The 17,278-nt window shown below is 35.3% G+C and overlaps 1 pseudogene; it reads right to left on the bottom strand.

The window, feature by feature from the left end:
• Positions 1-8,460: 8,460 nt before the first annotated feature.
• LOC103581275 lies at positions 8,461-10,331 on the bottom strand (annotated as a pseudogene).
• Between the last annotated feature and the right edge of the window lie 6,947 nt (positions 10,332-17,278).

The raw sequence follows: 17,278 nt of genomic DNA on the forward strand, positions 1-17,278 counted from the left end.
TCCTGAGTAGATTTCCTTCAGTAGCATCCTCAAATGAAATATCTGGCAAATTCTCATCCATTAAAATATTTTTATTGGAAGCCATAAGTAGTAAGAACCACTGTGGATTTACTTCTAGTCCAAAGAAAAGAAATTAGGAGTCCTAAGAGAAGCTGACAATTTAGAATTAGATGATAATTGTTGAAAGAGAACTTGGGGATCACTTTTCAATATCATCAAGAAAAAGAAAGTCTTTGATGAGACATTGTGAGAGAATTATAACTCAGAAAAGAATGTCTCCATAAATATAAATCACTTAAGCGTAATCTACCTACTTATTATAACTTCACTTTTTAAAAAGATTTCTAAGTTTTTACTCTGAAGATGCATCTAGAGTAAAAACAATCTCTCTAGGAAACTAATGCTTTAAAATGCTATATAGAAGAAGATGAAAGAAGTGTCCACTGCTAAAAATGAGCAAAAAAGAATGGTACTTACCAAAATAATAGCTGCAGGAAATCTAGAGTTGAGAAGGAGTTTATGCCTACCCAAAATGCTAAGAGATAATGCAGCAAATTGGCCCTAAATGGTAAAAAATAGTTGGTATAATGCTGACATCTAACAGGGTATAAAATTCCCGTTAAACAAAAAGTGGATGAACCAAACACATATCAAGGAATTGAAGCTCAAGTAAGGACATATATAATAAGAAAACGCCTCCAAATTTTAATATTATTATAGTTGTTTCAGGAAATTTTTATCTCAAGTATCAAAAGGACTTGCTTCTCATAATACCGCGGAAAGACCAGTCTTCGGCCTCTTTTTTTTCTTTTTTTTTTTTCCCTCATGGGTGACTTGGATGAAGACCCAGAAGTCAAGCTTGAAAAGATTAGAATCATACTGTGCTAAAGGAATAACTACCACCACATTGCATGAGACAATAAAAAGAAATAGTGAAATGATATGCCCTGGCGTTAGTCAACAGGGAAAATGAGAAGCTCACATTCTCAATTTTAAAAAAAAATTGCTACTAACATGTTTATGTGCTGGAGGCTGAGAAGTGCAGGAAGTGGAGACAGGTAAGTTTTGGTTGCATAATATTTCAGATAAAATAAAATGAAATAAACTACGAATCTATTTTGAGGTCCAAGAAAACAAAACTAATGATAGTAAAAATCATGATCTTCAATAGAATAATAATTTCAGGAGACTGAATGCCAATGCTTGACCTGAAGTCTACACTGGAAAAAACTCAATTACATTCTCAGGTTCAAGTTAAGAGTATTTTTAAAAATCAAGGTGTATCCAAAACACATTGAACAGCTATTTGAGGGACTTGGAGAACATGTCAAAAGAATAAAGAAAGACATAAAGGGAACACTCTGTTGAGACAAAAGAGAGGGAAAGATGGTAGTAGTTAAAATAGTCTTCGAACTACAAAGGCCAGATAAAGAACCAGCAGGTAGCTATTAAAAATATGCAGATTTGTCGCAATAAAGAGAATATTTTAGAGAACTGATCCATTCAACAGTGAAAAGACCTGACTTAAAGAGCTCTGAGTTTCTTGTCACTTGTATTATTTGAATCATATATTGGATGATCACTTGTCAGAAATGCTGAAATTGATCATTTCTACTTTAGATAAATGGTTAGGCAAAGTTATGTTCTAGCTTACTTCCAACTCAAAATTTTTATGATTATTTCAGGTAGAGGTGAAAAATCTTTTAGATTTGAGGAACTCACACTGACATGTATAAGTATCACAAATAAAAAATTCCTGCTGGCCAGCTGGGACCAAAACTGAATTATTTTTTCTTCTTATAATATACAGTGACTGTTTAAAAACTTATTTGGAGATCTGATAGCAGTTCATCACTTCAAAGTAGCAATTTTTGCATTAAAATGATATTGCTAGAAGGGTTTATTTTGGAAATAATATACATTATACACACACACACACACACACACATTCTTCTGCAAGTAATGTAATAAAATACAGTATTTTTCTGTCACCAGAAATGGTGGAGCCAATAATAAGAACTTGCCCTTTTCATACTAATCTAATAGCAGATATTCTTGTTTTATTTCAAATTCGTATATGAACAAAATAATAGGAATTCACATGTACAAGCAGGTCTGTAATATGTCAAGCAATTCCATAAATCTAACTCAGATTTTCTACATGACAAATAACCATTATCAATCTCATGCTAAGTGGGTGTTTAAATTTTCAGAAATCAAAACAATTGAAAAATAAAATCAGTCATCATAAAAATCAGAGCTATAGTTCATCAGTCATGAGATGTCAGAAGGTCTCATATTTCCATAACTCTATTCAATCTGAAATAATCACAGACAGCAAAATAAGTTATAAAATGCATAAATGTCACTTTCACTTCTCTGGTTTTTTGAACCTGGAAAAATTCAGATTCACAGAGACTCCAGTCAGACATTTTATCTAAAATAGTCAGACTACTCCTGCATAACTGGTTTGACTGCAACAGGAGGAAAAAAAACTAGCTAAGCCAGGCTACTCAATCTGCCCTATTTTGTAAGGATCCAATTAATTCAATGATGATGGAATGCTCTGGCTTCTGGTAGAAATATTAATACTTCTTTCTTGAAATGATTCAAATACTGCATGTGAATGAAACTAATCTTTTTCCTCTTTTCATGTGTTTTTGTATATACAAAGTAGACCTTGGGAACAAATCTATAAATTTTTTCATTAAAATTGTAGTTCAGAAATTATTTACTCTCACTCTGGAACTTCATTTTATATACTGTCTCGCTCATCTACTTCTTGCCAATTCATGAATGAACAATTTTTACAGAGTTCAGGATCTCCATGTGAAGTTACTCTCTCTGTGGCTTACATTTCTGCTGTTGGCAATTGAGTATGAGACACAGCTCAATCTGATGCCAACTTTGGCAGCAATAAACTTCAGCAGTTTTCCAACATATCTGACTGATTGATGCTTTTCCTCTGTTTATTTGTGTCCTGAGAGAACATAATTATGGGTTACAGCAAAAGGGGAATTTAACTTTGTCCTTTGCTTGAATCCTCATTTACCTTTGCAACAGCAGAAATTAATTGCATCTCAAACCATATTCCATAGCTCACTCTTTTTCCTTGGATCCCTCATTAAAATACCATGAAGTTATTGCTAGTGCACAACAACCTTCTGCTCCGAAAATTTGATCTGCAGAGACTGGGAATAGAACTGCTTTGGATTGGCACAAAATGTACTATTTGAAACTTTGCCCAATAACCAGAGACAGAGGTACTAAAGCAGATGATGTGGAAGCAGGTGCTTTTCAGGCCTCAGTGACAGCATTAGGAACTCTAGTTGGAACCAGTTTCTATTCTGCCAGTTCCCCCACAGTGCACAGGGAAGCAGATTCATTTGCTGTCCAACACCAGTGTGCTGGTGGAGACATGTTATATATTTTATAAATTGGAATAACTTTGAGATTCCTTACCTAGCTTTGTACAAAACTGCTCAACGCTTGTTCTGGTGCTTTGTCTATGCCCAAACAGTTTGAGGAGTTAACTGTAACAGGATACCTGTTTTGCTGCTTGGAAAATATCAGTCATAGCAGTTGTATTAGTTTTCTATTGCTGTTGTATCAAATTACCACAAATTTTAACCACCTAAAGGAGGTTAAAACATCACAAATTGATTATCCTATCATTCTGTTAGCAGTCCAACACAGGTCTCAGTGGGCTAAAATGAATGTGCCTGAAGGTCCGTGTTTCCTTCTGGAGGCTCTAAGGGAGAATCCCTTTCCTTGACCCTTTTCATCTTCTAGAGACCACCCACTTTCCTTGGCTCCTAACCCTCTTTCTCCATCTTCAAAACCAACAATTATTGGTCTAGTTCTTATATCATATGACTCTGACACTCCTCTTGTCCTCACATCTGTCTCTTCCTCTGATCCTCTTCTTCTGCCTCCCATTTGCACTTTTAAGGACACTTATGATTGTATCTGCCCAGATAATCCAAGAAATCACCCAGTCTAGTGATTAGCAATCTTTACTCCTTCCACAAGCTTAATTTCCCTTTGCCATGTACTGTAACATTTTCATTAGTTCCAGAGGTCAGGACATGACATCTTTTGGTGGGAAGAGGATTATTCTGCCTACCACAGCTCTGGTTATCAATGTTTCCCCTATGCTTGGAAGAACTGCTTCACCTCTGTGATCTTAATTAGTTTTCTTTTTTAAAACAAAACAATCATAATAGTAAAATAATATGTTATCTATTTCAAATTTCTAGATGGCAATACCAGCAAGGAAATATTCCATACTCTTCTTTTGGCTAACATAATTTAAAATAATTTATTGAAAACAGGAAAATGGAAAATCCACAGTACAATCCTTTCCTTTAACCAATAACTTGTTTTATATATTCTTAGAAAAGAATTTTTCTTTATTATTATGAATATTCATGATACAAATTACCAGAAATTGCTTTTATACCCTGTGTCCCCACCCAATTATCCCCCAACCTCCCCCCACCCCGTTCCACTTCGCAGCTCTAGGAATAGTCTCTCCCTCTGCAAGTCCACTGCACTACTGTGGTCTTTCTTTCCTTCCTTCCTTTCTCTCTTAGCTCCCACATATGAGTGAGCACATGTGGTATTTATCCCTCTGTGCTTTGCTTATTTCACTCAACATAAATTTCTCCAGGCTCATCCATGTTGTTGCAAATGGGAGTATTTCATTCTCGTTTATGGCAGAGTAATATTCCATGGTGTATATATACCACAGTATTTTTATCCAGTCATCCATGGATGGACATTTAGGTTGATTCCATATCTTGACTATTGTAAACAGAGTGGGAGAAAATTTTTGTTAACTATGCATCCAACAAGGGATTATATGCTCAACATCAGTAGTCATCAGGGAAATGCAAATTAAAATGACATTGAATGAGATACCAACTCACCCCAAGTAGACTGGTCATAATCAAAAAGATGGTGAATAACAAATGTTGGCAAGGGTGTGGACAGAAGGGAACACTACTGCACTGTTGGTGGGACTATAAATTAGTACAACCATTATGGAAAACAGTATGGAGGTTTCTCAAACAACTGCAGATAGATCTTCCATACAATCCAGCAATCCCTCTTCTGGGTATTTACCCAGAGGAATGGAAATCATCATGTCGAAGGGATACCTTCACTACCATGTTCATCGCAGCTCTACTCACAATAGAGTTTTTCAAATTCACACAATTCCTAAGAATGGTCATAGAATTTCTAGTGAGAGTGAAAACTTTTGGAAAATGAGAATCTTGGCGATTTTCAAAATAGTGTTGAGTCAAGGAATATTACATACCTGTACATGTAAAATATTCGGTAACTATGCCCAATTCTAGAAAGCTTTATTTCTTGTTCATTTTATTTTTTACCTACAAAGACTATTTCTATGTAGCAAATGCATATATATTAAGGGTAACTCCTTTTTTTCATGCTCACCATTAGTGCTTAAGGGCCAAATTTAAAATACTAGGAATTAAAATGCATTTTTCCAGGAGGAAGAAACCCAAAGTTTTATTCTGAAAATGAAGTATGTAAATGTTATTAGAGAAAAATAGCTTTTTTTATGAGGCTCATTGCCATGAAGATGAGATCGAAAATTTCTTTAATTTTAGCACCAGCTCTTGAAGGGACCTATGCTATTCACTTTGAACATTTAAGGCTAAAAATGTGTTTTATTACCTCAAAATCAATTAGATAAGTGCAATTTTTTAAATGAAGCATTTAAAAATATATATACAGCTTCATAATTTCAAAATGTTTTAGTACCAATAGCCATGCTGATACCTGAGGTTCATTTCTTAATCAACCCATGATCATAATGCTAATATACAAGTTTTCATTATTTTTTACAATAAATAAAGGACTGAGAAGGACTGGAGATGTATTCACAAAAATAGATACATACATATCTATAGATAGATTATATATGTGTCTGTGGATATATAGATATCTGGTACAGATAATGACTATCTCCTATTGACAGGATTACAAAAATATACAATATCCTTTTACATGCAATATCCTTTTAAATAGTTTATGTTTTGCCACACTTGGAGAATGTGTTCCACTATGTATTCCATCTATGAAATTTAATATTATGAAAATGTTTCATTGAAATGTAAAATCCACAAAACATACATATAAGTTAACAGTTCATAACTGCACAGCTTAATGACCTCTAAGAATCGAATAGTGTTGTATAACCAGCATACAGATCAAGATACAAAGTCTTAACGGTAGCCAGAACCTATGCATAAACCCCTTTCTCAACACCATGTATCCTGACTTCTGACACAATAGATGATTTATTTTTATATTTAATATATAAAATAAATCATTTAATATATATATAAAATTCACTTCTTTGTTGACTACTGAAGTTGAATAAATCTTCAAATGTTTACTGGCCATTCGGACTGTCTATGCTGGAAGTGCCTATATAAATATTTCGCTATTTTTTATTATTCTTTTAATGGATCCTTCAGAGATTACTTCACAGACAATGGATTATATTCTAATATATATTAAATTACAATATGTATTATTAATATAACTTATTGCTTTTATTACTTTCAAGGTAACTTTAGAACCTTAGAACACTTGAACTCCAATTACTCCCTACTTTTGCACTTTTTTGTCTTTCATTTTAAGTCTACCTAACTTCAAAAGTAAGTTCTGAGATCATATGGATGTCCTTCTTCTAGGTTGCAATTGGCCACTCTGTATCCTTCAATTATGGCTTTGACATACTTTGCTGAAATTATCATGTAACAGGTTTGTCTTTCTTATGCAATTGAAGGAGAATATTGTTGCAAATGATTATGAGTGCTACTTTAATTCCAAATTGCCAAGTTCAAACCCTAGATCTGCCATTTACTAATTGTTGACATTGAACATGTTATTAGTCTCAGTTTTCACATCAATAAAAATGGGGAACGATTGACTCTTACCTCATAGGTCTATTGTGATTATTAAGTGAATTAATGTAATTAAACCATTAGAACTATGTCTTAAGCTCAATAAACATTCGTTGTCTTACTATCTGTGTCTTGTGGTAGAGATCTGTCCAGATTAGAATGGGTTACTGTTTTAGGGTTCTCTAGAGAGACGGAATCAATAGGATAATAGTAAATATATGAGAGGGGATTTATTAGGGGAATTAGCTCATGTGAGTGTGAAGAAAAGTCCTATGATAGGCCATCTGCAAACTGGATGCCGATAGCATGGCTCAGTCCAAGTACGAAGGCCTCAAAACCAGGGAAGCTGATGGTGTCCTTGAACCCAAAGTCCTGGAACCCAAAAGCTGAAGTCTTGAGATCTGATGTCCACAGACAGGAGAGAAGAGTATATCCCAGCTCCAGCAGATTGAGAGAGATTTACCTTTTTTCTCTGTCTTTTGTTCTCTCCAGGCCTCCAGCAGATTGGATGTTTCTTGCCCACACTGATGGTAGGTATTTTCCACCCATTCCACTCAGCCTCTCATACTATTCTCTGCTGGAAACACCCTCATGGACACTCCTGCAAAGATAGCTTTAACAAGTTTCTTGGCATACCTTAATCTAATCAAGATGACACCTAGAATTAACCTTTATGAGTCCACCCCTTGTCAACTTGGTGTCCATAAAATCTCCTTAAATATTTAATCTTCAAATGGTACAATAAAATGATAGTTTCACCTATTGTGATACAACTATCCTGTGTACCACAGAAAATGTGTTAATCCTTTTCCCAGAAGAGGAGGTTAAGTCCTTAGATGATATTTACCCTTCTCCCAATATCCTATAACTTAAACACAAATACTATGAGGTAAGGTTAACAATATTTAAATGCTGTTGTAAAGTCAGTAAGTCTCGTGGTGCATGATAAAGAATAAGATGAACACAAAGATAATTGCTTAATATGTGTACAGTACATGTACATAGAGACATATTATTAACACAACAGGGAGAATAACTACAATCCTCATTTCTGTAGCTGGTCATATGGTCAAAGATAGTATTTAAAACTCCCTTCTTCTACTACCCATTCTATGTTTCGTTTGCCTTCAAAAAAGCACCACAGCTGATTGCAATTCTTCACCTTGTGGAGTGACCCAAACCATCATCCTTGAAGAGTCTGGGCCATTCGTAGTCTTGCCTGGGTTTGGTTGTTGTAATTTTCCATTGACTTTAATCACAGGGCAAGGTAGTACTAATAGATGCCTAAGGGATCTCTTGTATTCCAGATACAATCTTACTTGCTTCCATTGTGAAGTAGTAGTCCAACTTCCCCTCGATAGTCTGGGTCAATCACCCCAGCTAGCACTGTAACTCCTTTCTTAGCCCTTTGACTCAAAGGCATGAGGAGCCCAGAGTAGCCAGGAGGCAGCCCTAACTTCCAGTTCAATGGGATCATTTTTTTGCCTCCTGATGGAAGCATTCCTCCCTCTAGAACCAAGATCTCTAGACCAGCAGAGCATAAAGTTGTGGGGACAGGAAGCAAAAATTTTGCTAGTGGGTCCCTTGGGATAATAGTGAGTATTGCCACTTCTGTTTCCACTGCTTGATTCCTGGATTCATGAATCCTGGCTATGAGAGAAATAGTGCCAGATATTGGGTACTGATTTAGAGCATATACAGCCTTCTAAAACACGTTGCTCCAGCCCTGCAGGGTATTGTCACCTAGCTGGCACTGTAACTGTGACTTCAAAAGGCCATTCCACTGTTCTATCAGACCAGCTTCTTCAGGTTGATGGGAAACATGGTAAGACCAGTGAATTCCATGAGCATGAGTCCATTGCTGCACTTCTTTAGCTGTGAAATGAGTTCCTTGGTCAAAAGCAATGCAGTATGGAATGCCATGATGGTGAATAAGGCATTCTGTGGGTCCAAGGGTGGTAGTTTTGGCTGAAATATTGCATGCTGGGAAGGCAAATCCATATCCAGAGTAAGTGTCTCTTCCAGTAAGAACAAAATACTGCCCCTTCCATGATGGAAGTGGTCTAATGTAATCAACCTTGTCACCAGGTGGCTGGCAGATCACCACGGGGAATAGTGCCATACTGGGGGCTCAGTGTTGGTCTCTGCTGTTGGCAGATTGGGCGGTCAGTGGTTGCTGTAGCCAGATCAGCCTTGGTGAGTGGAAGTCCATGTTGCTGAGCCCATGCATAATATCTATTCCTGCCATCATGGCCACTTTGCTCATGAGCCCACGGGACAATGACAAGGGTGGCTGGAGAAAGAGGCTGACTAGTATCCACAACACGAGACATTCTGTCCACCTGATTACTAAAGTCCTCCTCTGTTGAGGTCTCCTTTTGATGGGCATTCACATGAGAAACAGATATCTTCACATCTTTTGCCCACTCAGAGAGGTCTGTCCACATACCTCCTCCCCATATTTCCTTCTCATCAATTTTCCAATTATGTTCCTTCCACGTCCCTGACCATCCAGCCAAACCATTGGCTACAGCCCACGAATTGATATATAATCACACATCTGGCTATTTCTCCTTCCAAGCAAAGTGCACAACCAGGTGCACTGCCTGAAGTCCTGTCCATTGAGAAGATTTCTCCTCCCCACTGTCCTTCAGGGATGTCCCAGAAAGAGGCTGTAGGGCTGTAGCTGTCCAATTTGGGGTGGTGCCTGCATATCGTGCAGAACCATCTATAAAGCAGGCTCCAGCCTTTTCTTCCTCTGTCAACTGATCACAGGGAACTCCGCTAGGGTGAGTGCAGGCTGGGAAAGAGAAGGCAGTGTAGCAGGAGTAGGAATCATAGGCATTTGGGCCACTTCTTCATGTAACTTACTTGTGCCTTGGAGATGTGCTCGGGCCTGATTACATATATACCACTTCCATTTGATGACTGAGTGCTGCTGTGTATGCCCAGCCTTATGGCTTGATGGGTCAGATAACACCTAGCTCATGATGGGCAGCTTAGGTCACATGGTAACTTGGTGGCCCATAGTCAAGCATTCGGTTTCTACTAAGGCCCAGTAGTAGGCCAAGAGCTGTCTCAAAAGGAGAGTAGTTATCTGTGGATGCTTCAAAATCCTAAGTATCTCTGCTCTGATTCACTGATAGGGGACTGCCAAAGGCTCCAAACAGCATGCCTATCTGCTGACACCTCAAGGACTACTGGGCTTGCTGGATCATATGGCCCAAGGGGCAAAGCAACTTGCCCAGCAGCCTAGACCTTTTGAAGAGCCTTCTCCTGTTCTTGGCCCCACTCAAAATTAGCAGCCTTTCAGGTCACTCGGTAGATAGGCTGGAGTAACACACCCGAATGAGGAATGTGTTCCCTCTAAAATCCAAATAGGCCCAACTGGGGTGGAATGTAATGGATTGAATTATGTCCCCCAAAACTTATTGAAGCTTGAATTGTGTCCCTCAAGTTTTATGTATTAGAAACTTAGCCCCCACTGTGTCTGTTAAGAAGGTGGGAAATCCTATTTGATAACTGAAAGGTGGAGCCTTGAAGAGGTGATTAGATTGTAGGACAATACCATAGTGAATGGATTAAAAATGGTGTTCAGGGGCATGGTTCTGAGGGCTTTAAAAGAAGAGAGAGTCTGTTTCTTTCTCTCTTGCTCTCTCTGCTCTGCTCTCTGCTCCACCAATTTTTGCAATGCGACGCCCTGCCATCACTGTTGCCAACACTGAGAACTTCACCAGCTATGTTCCCTGGACTTTGGACTTCCTAGGTTCAGAAACTGTAAGCAATAAATTTTGTTTTCTTATAAATCACCTGGTTCCAGGTATTTTGCTATAAGCAACAGAAACAGATTAATACAGTTACCATTATTACAAGTCAATAAAATCTTATTTTATTCTACCACAAGACTCATGTGAACTTTTCCTTTCAGTTTTTCTTAACAGTCAAGGACTCTATTACCTGGTTATATCCTATCCTCCAATTCAAATTTCTGAATCATTAAAAGTATTTTGTCCTTTTCTCTCTATTCACGTTTCCAAGCATGTGGAGAATATTAGCTCATTTTTTTCGCTCCTTTTGTGTCTCTAAATGAGATTTTTTGAAATCTCTCATGTCATTGAGAATGATGCATTTCAAATTGTCCTCCTCTTTGACTTCCAGTCAAAGTATTGTTTTGTTTTCTTTCTCTGATCTGCTTCTCTAGTAGGTGATGATAATTTTGTTTGAAAATACTAAACACATTGTTTACCAGATATAAAGGAGAAATTTGCCTTAAAACATTGTGGATCCTGATAATCTAGGAAACAATTTGTAATCAAGGTCATAAACAGGACTCATTAACTGGATTACTGAGAGCCACATCTGTGTCAGGAAGTCAGGAAAAGATGAATGCCAGGATAATCAGTACGAAATGTGTCAAAAACCTGAAATGAGAAAGACGGATTCGATTTAGGTTATATATGGAAATTGTTTTCTCTAACAAATGTTTTGAGTTCCAACACCATTTATGTACATCTTACATCTTATATTCAGAAAATATAAACAACTTTTGGTGTTGAAAGTCAAATAAGATTTGGGTGTCCTTCATTTGTTTAAAAAAAAAAAAACTCACTGTTTGGTAGAGTAGATAGAGCTAACAACCTTATTAAACCATTGAGAAAAAATGAACTTAATGCCAAACAACTTAAGTAGTTATAATTGTATTGTAAGGGTCCTAGACTAGACAATGATCAAGCACTGACTTTTAAAATAATCTTATATGATATGATAGTTTTTCAATTTCCATTTTTATTTCTTCATTACTTACATGCATAAAATATTCACTTATTCACTTGAAAGCTACTCACTTGTTTACCCTGAGAACACTAATAATGAACTTCATTATTTTTAAAACAAAAGAATTGATTAAACATAATACAATTGTTGATAAAAAATTCCTTTTTTACAGAATCATTTAGATAAAAATAGAAAATCATATTGTCTGTCATATTTCAATGATCATAAGGACATGTACCAGACTGAGTTGCCCTCTCATTTAAAAAGAAAATGATTAATAATTATTTTCCGTTAGGAATCCTATAATATTAAATGTGTTGGTAAAAAGAATTGGTATAGTTTTAATATAGTACTGACAGAAAACTAACCTATGCATTCGTGTACCAAATGTGACTATATGTTACTAAAACTAACTTTCCAATCAGCATAGCAAAATGGCAATTTTATGTTGTTCTCTTCCAAGTTGTCAACAATAGATATATGCTGACTTCATCAAGTTGACTATGTTCAACATATTGGAAACTCTTTTGTAATTTTATAAGCAGTTTTATAAGCTTTATGAGACTAGAAAGAAAATCAGTCCCATTATTTTATAAGTGCACATTTTTTTATTTTTACCAAAAACTCATTATGAACAAAACAAAATACTCCCACCCTACTCCAAATTATCTCTGCATCATGCTCATAACCTCAGCACAAAGTTCAATAGAGGTTTATTGGATATGTTGGCTTCAATCATTCAGAGCTGTAATGATGAAATTTCATCAGTTTTCGTAAATATTCTCTGAGGCCAGCTAAAACTCAGGCTGTTTTGAGGGCTGCACTAGTTTCCAGACAGCCTTGCAATGAAAATCTCCTTTCTGTCTGCCTCAGAAAAAACATATAAGTTTAAAAGCCAGAGTTCTTTATTAATCTTACATATCTAAAAAATATGTACACAGAGTAATTACTTCATGCCTATGGTATATAACATATATATATAAGAAATTAGAGATATTCAAAAAGTTTTGCTAGTGCCATTTGCCTGCAATAGGAAATGCTGAAACAACAAAACTGAAGAAAACTAATAGTTAAAAAAGTAATCTGTGACAAAATGTAATTTTCAATCAATATGCTTTATAGTAATTTGTATTTTATTTTGTATTTCTTAACTATAGTACTTTTTAATATGCCATATACATTTAATATTTTATATATATAAACACACACACACACACACACATATATATATATATATATACCTTTGACATTTGAGAGATTTCTATTTTTCTTAAATGACCAGCCTTGTAAATCTTTTATTATTCTATTTTGAATACTTGTTTCTAAATTACATGAAATGCCAGTTTCAAGCTTAGTTTTGTGGAAAATTAGACACACCAAAAAGTCACCACCACAGAATTATTGTTTAGTGAGAGTCCCTAGCATGGAAATTGTTAAAATAAATTTCTCTAACCACAATGGTGAATGGTTTATTCACAGTGGTAATGGAACTATTTGGGCCGCTTACAGAAAACGAGTCATATAGTTGCATTTCCACAGCTGCAATACACCACTGTTTTAAATGAAATCGGCATAATTTTTCACTCACTCCTTTGCTCTACTTTTTCCCTCCAGCCACCCAACAAGGTCTTACTAGTATAGCAAAAAATAAAGTTGACATTCACATTTTAATATGATACATAAAAAAATTCAGAATATTCTGGTATTACAGATACCTCTCAGCTTATGATGAGGTCAAGTCATCAGTTTGGACCCTAAAACCAATGGATTACTACTATCTTTTAAAAGGTTAAGAAAGCCATTCATAGTTTTACTTATGGTGGCATGAGTTAGCAGATCTTGCATTCTTTCTTGTTAAATAAGAGATTTTTAACTTCTACTATTAGGTTCACAATTTAAACTATATTTACAGTTGGAGGGACCCATCATAAATTGAAAATATCATAAGAAGTCCATCATATATTGAAAATACCATAAGTCAAAATGCATTTAATACACCTAACCTACTGAGCACCACATCTTAGCCTAGGCTACCTTACATGTGCTCACAATACTTACTTTAGCCTAACACAAGGCGTATTTTATAGTAAAGTGTTAAGTATTTCATATAATTTATTGAATACTATACTAAAAGTGAAAACAGATTGGTTGTATGGGTACTCGAAGTACAATTTCTACTGGATGTGTACCACTTTCACACCATCTTAAAGTAAAAATATCATTAAGTCAAACCATTGTTAAGTTGGGCACTGTCTGTATTTTTATAAAGTCAAACAACAGAGAATATGTGTGCCCTCCTTACTTTCTGGGGTTGAGGTATTGTCGAAAATCATGAAAGAATTTATAAGCAGTGTGGCAAATTTTTTGAAAACAAGTGTATTGAAATGCTTTCAAAGCAATATTGGATTGAGGGTTTATTTGCCATACACTGTGATTTGCATGAGCTGATCTCATGAAAATAATGATTAATATATTTATACTTATTTTAGTGATGAAAAAAGTGTTGGATCCTTCAACATAATTTCTAACTTAAAATAATGTCACCCAACTCAAAAGGTCATTTTCAATAATTAACCATTCCCAAGTCTCCAAATGGCTCCATGCAATGTGAATCCCTATGATTAAAACATTTCAAAGGAGGACAGAAACTTAGAAATTAGTAATAAAGAAGGTTAAGCTTTATGGTTGATGAAGGATATTTGAAAAGAGATAGATTAATATGCAGTATAGATTTTGTGACAGGATTAATAAATAGTTTTTAGGGATATTATATATAAAGGTGTTGTTAAACAGTGAAAACAGTAGTAGCTTTTTGAGAAAAAAAAGAATCCTTGTGATAGACCTGGAGTGTAAAAAAGGCAGATTCTTAGGAAAAGGTATGGACAGTATAAAAAGCACATACACAAAAAATGTATTTTGGTCTTTGGGTTTCTTTGTTTCCTTTCCTAGTTTCAGCAATTCAAGTTTGATGTTGCTTTAGTGACCGAGCATGTTCGCACTTAACATATCCCCCACAAAAATGTGTGTGTGTGTGTGTGTGTGTGCTTTGTGTTTTCACAGCACATATTTTTTATCTATATTATTAAGTTTGGCATTAAATTATTGTTTCCAAGTAGGCATTGTGGCATTTTAAATAATTCTAATTAGGCATATGTCATGGTATTGCTTGTATAGCATATTCAAGGACTAGCAAAAATTAAAATTTTGCTGAGAAGGTAAGATTAGAAACTTGAAAGCTATGATTATCAGATGCTAAGAACTGCTGTGGTATTCAAAGCTAATCTTTTGAAAACAATCATCTACTAAAAATTATAATAGTACGGAATGACCATATAACTACTATGAGAAAGGAAAGCACAGATAGGCTGACTCTGTCTCTCTATTGAAACAGACAAAAATAGATTTACATTTTAAATACCTCGGTTTTTCTTTAATGTAGTTTTTTTTTTCTTTTCTTTTTCCTGGTAATGCTGGCATGTTCAGCACATTTTATCATTTATAGTCTTCAGAGATGTTTCAAGTTTTGCTAAGGTTGAGAAAAGTGCTTTATGTGTTGACATTCTTTAGACCTAGAAATGCACAAAGGTGTTTTGGGAGAATCTAGTCAAACTCAGCCATCCTCCAATAAACATGCAATTTTTTCAAAATCAGTGTGCCTGTTAGGCAAACTCAGATTTAAGGTGACTTCCCCAGATTACTTCTCCGATAAGCACAAACACACAGACACAGATACACACCCTCACACATTCCCACCACACAAATACTACTTGACAGAAGCCTTTAATTAACCCTTGCCTATACAGAAGTTCTAGATCCAACACTGAAATAGTGAAAGTTAAATCTAAACTGCAAATATTGTGTTTCTCAAATGTGTATATGGGGTGTGTATGTGTGTATAAAATAATTATATGTTTTCCATCTTCAATTGGTTATAATACTATTACATAATCAATTTTATTTTTTTTATTTTTTCAAGTTGACAGATAAAATTGTATGTATTTAGTATGTACAGCATGATGCTTTATTAAGTATACATACATTGTGGAATGACTAAATCTAGTTCACCAACATATGCATTAGCTCACAAAGTCATCATTTTTGTGGTGAGAACACTTTACATCCACTCTCAGCATTTTTCAAGAATATAATGTGTTATTAACTATAATCACCATGTTGTACAATAGGTCTCTTGAACTTATTCCAATCTAAGTGTAATTTTTTATCCTTTGACCAATATCTTCTCAATAACTTTCACCCACCTTCCAACTACCCCAGGCCCCAGTAACTACCATTCTACTTTCTACTTACATGAAATCAACGTTTTTAGATTTCACATGAGTGAGATCATGTAGTATTTGTCTTGCTGTGCCTGGATTATTTCACTCAACATAATGTACTCCAGATTCATCCATGTTGTCACAAATGACAAAATTTCTTTTTTTATGACTGAATAGTATTCCATCGTGTGTGTGTGTATGTGTGTGTATGTGTGTGTATGTGTACGTATATATATATATATATTTATAACATTTTCTTAATATATTTATTCATTGATGGACATTCAGGTTTATTCTGTGTTGTAGCTATTGTGAATATTATTACTGTAAAGTTGGGAGTGCAGATACCTCTCAATATATTGATTTCATTTCCTTTGGTTATATACCCAGTAATGGGATTGCTGGTTCATACGGACTACCTCCACACTGTTCTTCATAATGGCTGTGCTAATTTACATTTCCACCAACACTGTTCAAGGGCTTTCGTCCTCCACATTCTCACCAACATTTGTTATGTGCCATCTTTTTGCTAATAGCCATTCTAACAGGCATGAGATAATATCTTATCATGGAGCTGATGTCCACATTTATTGCTGTAAACTTTCCTCTTCCAACTGCTTTTGCTGTATTCCATAGTCTTTGATGTATTGTGTTTCCATTTTCATTTGTCTCAAGAAACTTTTTAATTTCTTTATTGACCCATTGGTTGTTCAGGGTCATGTTGTTTAATTTCCACATATTTGTAAATTTTCCAGAGTTTCTCTTGTTATTGATTACCAGTTTTATACCATTGTGATCAAAAAAGATACTTGAAATAATTTTAGTTTTCTTAAATTTGTTAATGCTTGTTTTATGACCTAACATATGATGTATCCTAGAGAGTGTTCCATGTGCAGTTGAGAAGAATGTGTATTCTGTAGCTGTTAGATGGAGCGTTCTGTCTATATCTGTTAGGTCCATGTGATTTAGAGTGTAGTTTAAGTCCAATGTTTCCTTATTCATTTTCTGCCAACTTGCTCTGCCACTCTCTCCAAATTTACTAGAGAATATAAAAAACAATTTTCCTGTGTGCCTATTTATTACAAATTGTCAGGTATTTATTATTTTCAACAAAAGTAAAAAATGAGTGTGCTAATATTTTGAATACCCTGTGTTATGGACTGAATTATGCCCCCTCTGATTCCATATGTTGGATCTCTGACTCCCAGTGTGACCATACTTGGAGATTAGGCCTTTAAGGAAGTAATTATGGATAAAGAGGTCATAAAGGTGGGACCCTTATCT

Source organism: Galeopterus variegatus, unplaced genomic scaffold, assembly GCF_000696425.1.
Source record: "Galeopterus variegatus unplaced genomic scaffold, G_variegatus-3.0.2 Scaffold12715, whole genome shotgun sequence".
Lineage (NCBI taxonomy): Eukaryota > Metazoa > Chordata > Mammalia > Dermoptera > Cynocephalidae > Galeopterus > Galeopterus variegatus.